Here is an 11,323-nt window from a genome sequence, read left to right on the forward strand (position 1 = left end):
ATCTATCAGACCACAACCAGATCCTACTATACATGAGAACCAGGAACAAAACACCCGCACATGAGCCCCAACAGTCCGGCCTCTACAACTTACCAAGACATTTCAAATGGGCCAACCACCAGGCCATAGAATATACCAACGCAACCAACCGACCCGAAATCAAGACACTGCTCACAAACTTCCATACAAACACCTATCAGCCAGACCAACAGGGAGTCACCAGAGCTGTGAAGGATCTCAAGTACATCCTACAGACCACAGCAGAACTAGCAGGCCTGAAACCAACCAAACCCATAAGACAAACCAACAAACAGTCCCACAAATGGTTCGACAGCGACTGCAGAGCACTACGCCATACCCTAAGAACAGCCTCCAACCACAAACACAGGGACCCCAACAACAAGGAGGTGAGGGAAGCCTACAGCAATCTATGCAAGCAATACAAGGGCACCCTCAGAGAGAAGAAACAGAGATACCTCTCCCACAAAATCCAGCAACTAGAGGACTCCCTCCAGGACAGCTCATTCTGGGAGACCTGGCACCACATGGGCACAAAGCCCAAGAAAAACTCTCTCCACATCCAAAATGGCAATATCTGGCTCAACTACTTCAGAGGTCTCTACAAAAACATCCCAGAAGAAGAACTAACTCCAGAACAGCAACAGATAATCACCAAACTGAGGGACATGGAGAAAGTCATCAAAGACTTCCAGAACCCTCTGGACTCACCAATCACCATAAAAGATATACAGGAAAGAATTGCCGTGCTGAAAGGCAAAAAGGCCAGTGGCCCTGACGGCATCCTACCAGAGATGATGAAATACAGCCCTCCAGCAATACACGCGGCACTGGCAAAGCTATTCACCCTCGTGCTCAATGCTGGACACTTCCCCGAAGACTGGAACAAAGAGCTCATAACCCCCATCTACAAGAATGGAGACCAATATGACCCCAACAACTACAGAGGGATCTGCGTCAGCAGCACATAGCTGGGGAAACTGTACAACAGCATCATCAATAACAGAATCCTCACCTTCCTCACACAACACGGGGTCCTCAGCAAGAGCCAAGCAGGGTTCATGCCAAACCACCGCACCACAGACCATATCTACACCCTGCACAGCCTCATCAAGACGCACGTCCACAACACCAGAAGAGGCAAGATATTCGCCTGCTTCGTGGACTTTATGAAGGCGTTTGATTAAGTATGGCACCCAGGCCTACTTCTAAAACTCCTAGAGAGTGGAATAGGAGGAAGAACGTACGACGTCATCAAGAGCTCCTACACCGGAAACCAGTGCAGTGTGAAGGTGAATGGGAAAAGGACCGCATACTTCCAACAGGCCCGAGGGGTCAGACAAGGCTGTAGCCTGAGCCCAACGCTCTCCAACATCTATATCAATGAACTGGCTACAGCCCTGGAGGCCTCACCAACTCCAGGCCTCACCCTGAACAATCGAGAGGTGAAGTTCCTGCTATACGCCGATGACCTCCTACTCCTGGCCCCCACCGAGAAAGACCTCCAAGAAAGCCTGTCAGTGCTGGAAAAATTCAGCACCACATGGGCCCTACCCATCAACCAGAAGAAGACCAAAGTCATGGTATTCCAGAAGAAGGGCCACAATAAAGCCTCCACCACCCCACAATTCACACTGAACGGCTCCACACTGGAGAAAACCAACAGCTACACCGACCTGGGGCTGGAGCTCAGCCAATCAGGAAGCTTCAAAGCAGCAATAGAAACCCTGAAAGCAAAAGCCTGCAGAACCTTCTACGCCATCAGAAGACAACTGTACCACCTCAAACCACCGGTGAGGGTCTGGCTGAAGATATTTGACGCTGTCATCTCCCCGATCCTTCTCTATGGCAGTGAGGTTTGGGGCCCAGCCACCTACCCAGACCAGTCAAGGTGGGATTCCAGCCCAACAGAGAACTTCCACCTGGAGTTCTGCAAATACCTGCTCCATGTCCATCGCAACACCACCAACATAGCCTGCAGGGCAGAGCTAGGCAGACTCCCCCTATGGCTCACCATACAGAAGAGGGCGCTAGCTTTCCAGGCACACATCCAGGGGAGCGACTCCTACCACCACCAAGCATGGCTAAGCCACCTGAGCAAACCAGACATTCAACAACCAAACAGCAGCCAACCACCAAACCAAAAACTCCAACAGATGATAACCAAGGCCGAAATAAAGGCGACCATAGAGGCAAACAGAGAGCGGTACATTGAAGAATGGAGAAACGAAATAAATAACTCCAAGAAACTCACCGTGTACCAATCCCTACAAAGGGACTACACCATGGCCACCTACCTGGAGAGAATACGCCACCCCAAGCACAGACAGACCCTGAGCCGATACAGACTGAGCGCCCACAACCTAGAGATAGAGACGGGGCGATACAGGCAGACGTACAAGCCACGGGAGAAGAGACTGTGCCAGCACTGTGACCAGGGGGTCCTAGAAGACGAGACCCACTTCCTGCTACACTGCACCAAATACTCAGCTGTGAGGGCCGTCTACTACCAAAGACTCTCTGCCCACATCCCAGACTGGGAGAAGAAGAAGCCACTGTGGAGATCGCTGCCCAATACGTGTCCAGCTGTCACCAAACCAGAGGAAGATGAGACTCCACGGACTGTTATATTTATCCCAATACACCCGCCCCACCCCACCTCCCCATATAGCAGTCACCAACGAAGAGGAAGACGAGACTCCACGGACTATCAAACCCCCCTCCTGAACACCACTGTCAGGATTTGAACCTGTGACCTGCTGTCTTGCCCGGTGTCTCTTTGCTTCCTGAGCTACTCAGCTTGTTGAATAACGGCCTGCTGGACTTCAGTGTGGAGCCTACTGCAGAGGCTCATCAGCTGATTCTCATGATTGGAACCCGCCCTGTATTGCCCTGATTGGGTTGCCTATATATATAGGTGACTCTGACACTTCCTGTTGTGTTGGTATTGTGTTCTGTCTATCTGAATACAGCCTGGACACCTAGGAGACCTCCTTGCTGGAGCGCTTCTTCAGTTCCCTGGAACTTCACCTGCTGCCTGCAAGCTCACCGTAGCTTTACTACAGCTCCCGAATTACTACAGACCTGGTATTGGCTTATCTGCTCTTGGACTGTTACCTCAGCCCCTGGGGCTCCCCACCTGCTGCCTCCAGCCTCCTGTGCATTACCTGACGACTCGACTCCTGATCCTGTTCTACTAGTACCGTGACAACCACTAAGTGCCCCCCCATCACCTGTTTACCCCATACCCACCGATACCCGCATGCCCCAAACAAGAACGACAAGACCTTAAGGACACTCAAAGAGTGACTATATATACTATATCTATAGGTGACCGCTGTATCTACAATCAGATTAGAGGGTGACTATATATACTATATCTATAGGTCACCGCTGTATCTACAATCTGATTAGAGGGTGACTATATATACTATATCTATAGGTCACCGCTGTATCTGCAATCAGAGGGTGACTATATATACTATATCTATAGGTGACCGCTGTATCTACAATCAGATTAGAGGGTGACTATATATACTATATCTATAGGTTACTGCTGTATCTACAATCAGATTAGTGGGTGACTATATATAATATATCTATAGGTCACCGCTGTATCTACAATCTGATTAGAGGGTGACTATATATACTATATCTATAGGTCACTGCTGTATCTACAATCAGAGGGTGACTATATATACTATATCTATAGTTGACGGCCGTATCTACAATCAGATTAGAGGGTGACTATATATACTATATCTATAGGTGACCGCTGTATCTACAATCAGATTAGTGGGTGACTATATATACTATATCTATAGGTCACTTCTGTATCTACAATCAGAGGGTGACTATATATACTATATCTATAGGTCACTGCTGTATCTACAATCAGATTAGAGGGTGACTATATATACTATATCTATAGGTCACCGCTGTATCTACAATCTGATTAGAGGGTGACTATATATACTACATCTATAGGTCACCGCTGTATCTACAATCTGATTAGAGGGTGACTATATATACTACATCTATAGGTGACCACTGTATCTACAATCAGATTAGAGGGTGACTATATATACTATATCTATAGGTTACCGCTGTATCTACAATCAGATTAGTGGGTGACTATATATACTATATCTATAGGTCACCGCTGTATCTACAATCTGATTAGAGGGTGACTATATATACTATATCTATAGGTCACTGCTGTATCTACAATCAGAGGGTGACTATATATACTATATCTATAGTTGACGGCCGTATCTACAATCAGATTAGAGGGTGACTATATATACTATATCTATAGTTGACGGCCGTATCTACAATCAGATTAGACGGTGACTATATATACTGTATCTATAGGTGACCACTGTATCTACAATCAGATTAGTGGGTGACTATATATACTATATCTATAGGTCACTTCTGTATCTACAATCAGAGGGTGACTATATATACTATATCTATAGGTCACCGCTGTATCTACAATCAGAGGGTGACTATATATACTATATCTATAGTTGACGGCCGTATCTTCAATCAGATTAGAGGGTGACTATATATACTATATCTATAGTTGACGGCCGTATCTACAATCAGATTAGAGGGTGACTATATATACTATATCTATAGGTCACCGCCGTATCTACAATCAGATTAGTGGGTGACTATATATACTATATCTATAGGTCACCGCTGTATCTACAATCAGATTAGAGGGTGACTATATATACTATATCTATAGGTGACCGCTGTATCTACAATCAGATTAGTGGGTGACTATATATACTATATCTATAGGTCACCGCTGTATCTAAAATCCGATTAGAGGGTGACTATATATACTATATCTATAGGTGACCGCTGTATCTACAATCAGATTAGTGGGTGACTATATATACTATATCTATAGGTCACCGCCGTATCTACAATCAGATTAGTGGGTGACTATATATACTATATCTATAGGTCACCGCTGTATCTACAATCAGATTAGAGGGTGACTATATATACTATATCTATAGGTCACCGCTGTAGCTACAATCTGATTAGAGGTTGACTATATATACTATATCTATAGGTCACCGCTGTAGCTACAATCTGATTAGAGGTTGACTATATATACTATATCTATAGGTGACCGCTGTATCTACAATCAGATTAGAGGGTGACTATATATACTATATCTATAGGTCACCGCTGTATCTACAATCTGATTAGAGGTTGACTATATATACTATATCTATAGTTGACCACAGAATCTACAATCAGATTAGTGGGTGACTATATATACTATATCTATAGGTCACCGCTGTATCTACAATCTGATTAGAGGTTGACTATATATACTATATCTATAGTTGACCACAGAATCTACAATCAGATTAGTGGGTGACTATATATACTATATCTATAGGTGACCACTGTATCTGCAATCAGAGGGTGACTATATATACTATATCTATAGGTGACCGCTGTATCTACAATCAGATTAGAGGGTGACTATATATACTATATCTATAGGTTACTGCTGTATCTACAATCAGATTAGTGGGTGACTATATATAATATATCTATAGGTCACCGCTGTATCTACAATCTGATTAGAGGGTGACTATATATACTATATCTATAGGTCACTGCTGTATCTACAATCAGAGGGTGACTATATATACTATATCTATAGTTGACGGCCGTATCTACAATCAGATTAGAGGGTGACTATATATACTATATCTATAGGTGACCGCTGTATCTACAATCAGATTAGTGGGTGACTATATATACTATATCTATAGGTCACTTCTGTATCTACAATCAGAGGGTGACTATATATACTATATCTATAGGTCACTGCTGTATCTACAATCAGATTAGAGGGTGACTATATATACTATATCTATAGGTCACCGCTGTATCTACAATCTGATTAGAGGGTGACTATATATACTACATCTATAGGTCACCGCTGTATCTACAATCTGATTAGAGGGTGACTATATATACTACATCTTTAGGTGACCGCTGTATCTACAATCAGATTAGAGGGTGACTATATATACTATATCTATAGGTTACCGCTGTATCTACAATCAGATTAGTGGGTGACTATATATACTATATCTATAGGTCACCGCTGTATCTACAATCTGATTAGAGGGTGACTATATATACTATATCTATAGGTCACCGCTGTATCTACAATCAGATTAGAGGGTGACTATATATACTATATCTATAGGTCACTGCTGTATCTACAATCAGAGGGTGACTATATATACTATATCTATAGTTGACGGCCGTATCTACAATCAGATTAGAGGGTGACTATATATAATATATCTATAGTTGACGGCCGTATCTACAATCAGATTAGAGGGTGATTATATATACTGTATCTATAGGTGACCACTGTATCTACAATCAGATTAGTGGGTGACTATATATACTATATCTATAGGTCACTTCTGTATCTACAATCAGAGGGTGACTATATATACTATATCTATAGGTCACTGCTGTATCTACAATCAGAGGGTGACTATATATACTATATCTATAGTTGACGGCCGTATCTACAATCAGATTAGAGGGTGACTATATATACTATATCTATAGGTCACCGCCGTATCTACAATCTGATTAGAGGGTGACTATATATACTACATCTATAGGTGACCGCTGTATCTACAATCAGATTAGAGGGTGACTATATATACTATATCTATAGGTCACTGCTGTATCTACAATCAGATTAGAGGGTGACTATATATACTATATCTATAGGTCACCGCTGTATCTACAATCTGATTAGAGGGTGACTATATATACTACATCTATAGGTCACCGCTGTATCTACAATCTGATTAGAGGGTGACTATATATACTACATCTATAGGTCACCGCTGTATCTACAATCTGATTAGAGGGTGACTATATATACTACATCTATAGGTGACCGCTGTATCTACAATCAGATTAGAGGGTGACTATATATACTATATCTATAGGTTACCGCTGTATCTACAATCAGATTAGTGGGTGACTATATATACTATATCTATAGGTCACCGCTGTATCTACAATCTGATTAGAGGGTGACTATATATCCTATATCTATAGGTCACTGCTGTATCTACAATCAGAGGGTGACTATATATACTATATCTATAGTTGACGGCCGTATCTACAATCAGATTAGAGGGTGACTATATATACTATATCTATAGTTGACGGCCGTATCTACAATCAGATTAGAGGGTGACTATATATACTATATCTATAGGTGACCACTGTATCTACAATCAGAGGGTGACTATATATACTATATCTATAGGTCACTGCTGTATCTACAATCAGAGGGTGACTATATATACTATATCTATAGGTCACTGCTGTATCTACAATCAGATTAGAGGGTGACTATATATACTATATCTATAGGTCACCGCTGTATCTACAATCTGATTAGAGGGTGACTATATATACTACATCTATAGGTCACCGCTGTATCTACAATCTTATTAGAGGGTGACTATATATACTATATCTATAGGTCACTGCTGTATCTACAATCAGAGGGTGACTATATATACTATATCTATAGTTGACCACAGTATCTACAATCAGATTAGAGGGTGACTATATATACTATATCTATAGTTAACCACAGTATCTACAATCAGATTAGTGGGTGACTATATATACTATATCTATAGGTCACCGCTGTATCTACAATCTGATTAGAGGGTGACTATATATACTATATCTATAAGTCACCGCTGTATCTGCAATCAGAGGGTGACTATATATACTATATCTATAGGTGACCGCTGTATCTACAATCAGATTAGAGGGTGACTATATATACTATATCTATAGGTGACCGCTGTATCTACAATCAGATTAGTGGGTGACTATATATACTATATCTATAGGTCACCGCTGTATATACAATCTGATTAGAGGGTGACTATATATACTATATCTATAGGTCACTGCTGTATCTACAATCAGAGGGTGACTATATATACTATATCTATAGGTGACCGCTGTATCTATAATCAGAGGGTGACTATATATACTACATCTATAGGTCACTGCTGTATCTACAATCAGAGGGTGACTATATATACTATATCTATAGGTGACCACTGTATCTACAATCAGAGGGTGACTATATATACTATATCTATAGGTCACTACCGTATCTACAATCAGATTAGTGGGTGACTATATATACTACATCTATAGGTCACCACTGTATCTGCAATCAGAGGGTGACTATATATACTATATCTATAGGTGACCGCTGTATCTACAATCAGAGGGTGACTGTATATACTATATGTATAGGTCAGTGCCGTATCTACAATCTGATTAGAGGGTGACTATATATACTACATCTATAGGTCACCGCTGTATCTACAATCAGATTAGAGGGTGACTATATATACTATATCTATAGGTGACCACTGTATCTTCAATCAGAGGGTGACTATATATATACTATATCTATAGGTCACTGCTGTATCTACAATCAGAGGGTGACTATATATATACTATATAGGTCACTGCTGTATCTACAATCAGAGGGTGTCTATATATACTATATCTATAGGTCACTGCTGTATCTGCAATCAGAGGGTGACTATATATACTATATCTAAAGGTGACCGCTGTATCTACAATCAGATTAGAGGGTGACTATATATACTATATCTATAGGTGACCGCCGTATCTACAATCAGATTAGAGGGTGACTATATATACTATATCTATAGGTCACCGCCGTATCTACAATCAGATTAGTGGGTGACTATATATACTATATCTATAGGTCACCGCCGTATCTACAATCAGATTAGAGGGTGACTATATATACTATATCTATAGGTCACCGCCGTATCTACAATCAGATTAGTGGGTGACTATATATACTATATCTATAGGTCACCGCCGTATCTACAATCAAAGGGTGACTATATATACTACATCTATAGGTCACTGCTGTATCTACAATCAGAGGGTGACTATACTATATCTATAGGTGACAGCTGTATCTACAATCAGAGGGTGACTATATATACTATATCTATAGGTCACCGCTGTATCTACAATCAGAGGGTGATTATATATACTATATATATAGGTCACTGCTGTATCTGCAATCAGAGGGTGACTATATATACTATATCTATAGGTCACCGCTGTATCTACAATCAGATTAGATGGTGACTATATATACTATATCTATAGGTCACCTCTGTATCTACAATCAGAGGGTGACTATATATACTACATCTATAGGTCACTGCTGTATCTACAATCAGAGGGTGACTATATATACTATATCTATAGGTGACCGCTGTATCTACAATCAGAGGGTTACTATATATACTATATCGATAGGTCACCGCTGTATCTACAATCAGAGGGTGACTATATATACTATATCTATAGGTCACCGCTGTATCTACAATCTGATTAGAGGGTGACTATATATACTATATCTATAGGTCACTGCTGTATCTACAATCAGAGGGTGACTATGTATACTATATCTATAGGTGACCACTGTATCTACAATCAGAGGGTGACTATATATACTATATCTATAGGTTACCGCTGTATCTACAATCAGATTAGAGGGTGACTATATATACTTTATCTATAGGTCACTTCTGTATCTACAATCAGAGGGTGACTATATATACTATATCTATGGGTCACCGCTGTATCTACAATCTGATTAGAGGTTGACTATATATACTATATCTATAGGTCACTTCTGTATCTACAATCAGAGGGTGACTATATATACTATATCTATAGGTGACCACTGTATCTACAATCAGAGGGTGACTATATATACTACATCTATAGGTCACCGCTGTATCTACAATCTGATTAGAGGGTGACTATATATACTACATCTATAGGTCACCGCTGTATCTACAATCTGATTAGAGGGTGACTATATATACTATATCTATAGGTCACCGCTGTATCTGCAATCAGAGGGTGACTATATATACTATATCTATAGGTGACCGCTGTATCTACAATCAGATTAGAGGGTGACTATATATACTATATCTATAGGTGACCGCTGTATCTACAATCAGATTAGTGGGTGACTATATATACTATATCAATAGGTCACCGATGTATCTACAATCTGATTAGAGGGTGACTATATATACTATATCTATTGGTCACTGCTGTATCTACAATCAGAGGGTGACTATATATACTATATCTATAGGTGACCGCTGTATCTACAATCAGAGGGTGACTATATATACTACATCTATAGGTCACTGCTGTATCTACAATCAGAGGGTGACTATATATACTATATCTATAGGTGACCACTGTATCTACAATCAGAGGGTGACTATATATACTATATCTATAGGTCACTACCGTATCTACAATCAGATTAGTGGGTGACTATATATACTACATCTATAGGTCACCACTGTATCTGCAATCAGAGGTTGACTATATATACTATATCTATAGGTGACCTCTGTATCTACAATCAGAGGGTGACTGTATATACTATATGTATAGGTCAGTGCCGTATCTACAATCTGATTAGAGGGTGACTATATATACTACATCTATAGGTCACCGCTGTATCTACAATCAGATTAGAGGGTGACTATATATACTATATCTATAGGTGACCACTGTATCTACAATCAGAGGGTGACTATATATACTATATCTATAGGTCACTGCTGTATCTACAATCAGAGGGTGACTATATATACTATATCTATAGGTGACCACTGTATCTACAATCAGAGGGTGACTATATATACTATATCTATAGGTCTCCGCTGTATCTACAATCAGAGGGTGACTATATATACTATATCTATAGGTCACTGTTGTATCTACAATCAGAGGGTGACTATATATACTATATCTATAGGTGACCGCTGTATCTACAATCAGATTAGAGGGTGACTATATATACTATATCTATAGGTCACCGCCGTATCTACAATCAGATTAGAGGGTGACTATATATACTATATCTATAGGTCACCGCCGTATCTACAATCAGATTAGTGGGTGACTATATATACTATATCTATGGGTCACCGCCGTATCTACAATCAAAGGGTGACTATATAGACTACATCTATAGGTCACTGCTGTATCTACAATCAGAGGGTGACTATATATACTACATTTATAGGTCACTGCTGTATCTACAATCAGAGGGTGACTATATATACTATATCTATAGGTCACCGCTGTATCTACAATCAGAGGG

This window comes from Leptodactylus fuscus, unplaced genomic scaffold (assembly GCF_031893055.1).
Source record: "Leptodactylus fuscus isolate aLepFus1 unplaced genomic scaffold, aLepFus1.hap2 HAP2_SCAFFOLD_40, whole genome shotgun sequence".
NCBI lineage: Eukaryota > Metazoa > Chordata > Amphibia > Anura > Leptodactylidae > Leptodactylus > Leptodactylus fuscus.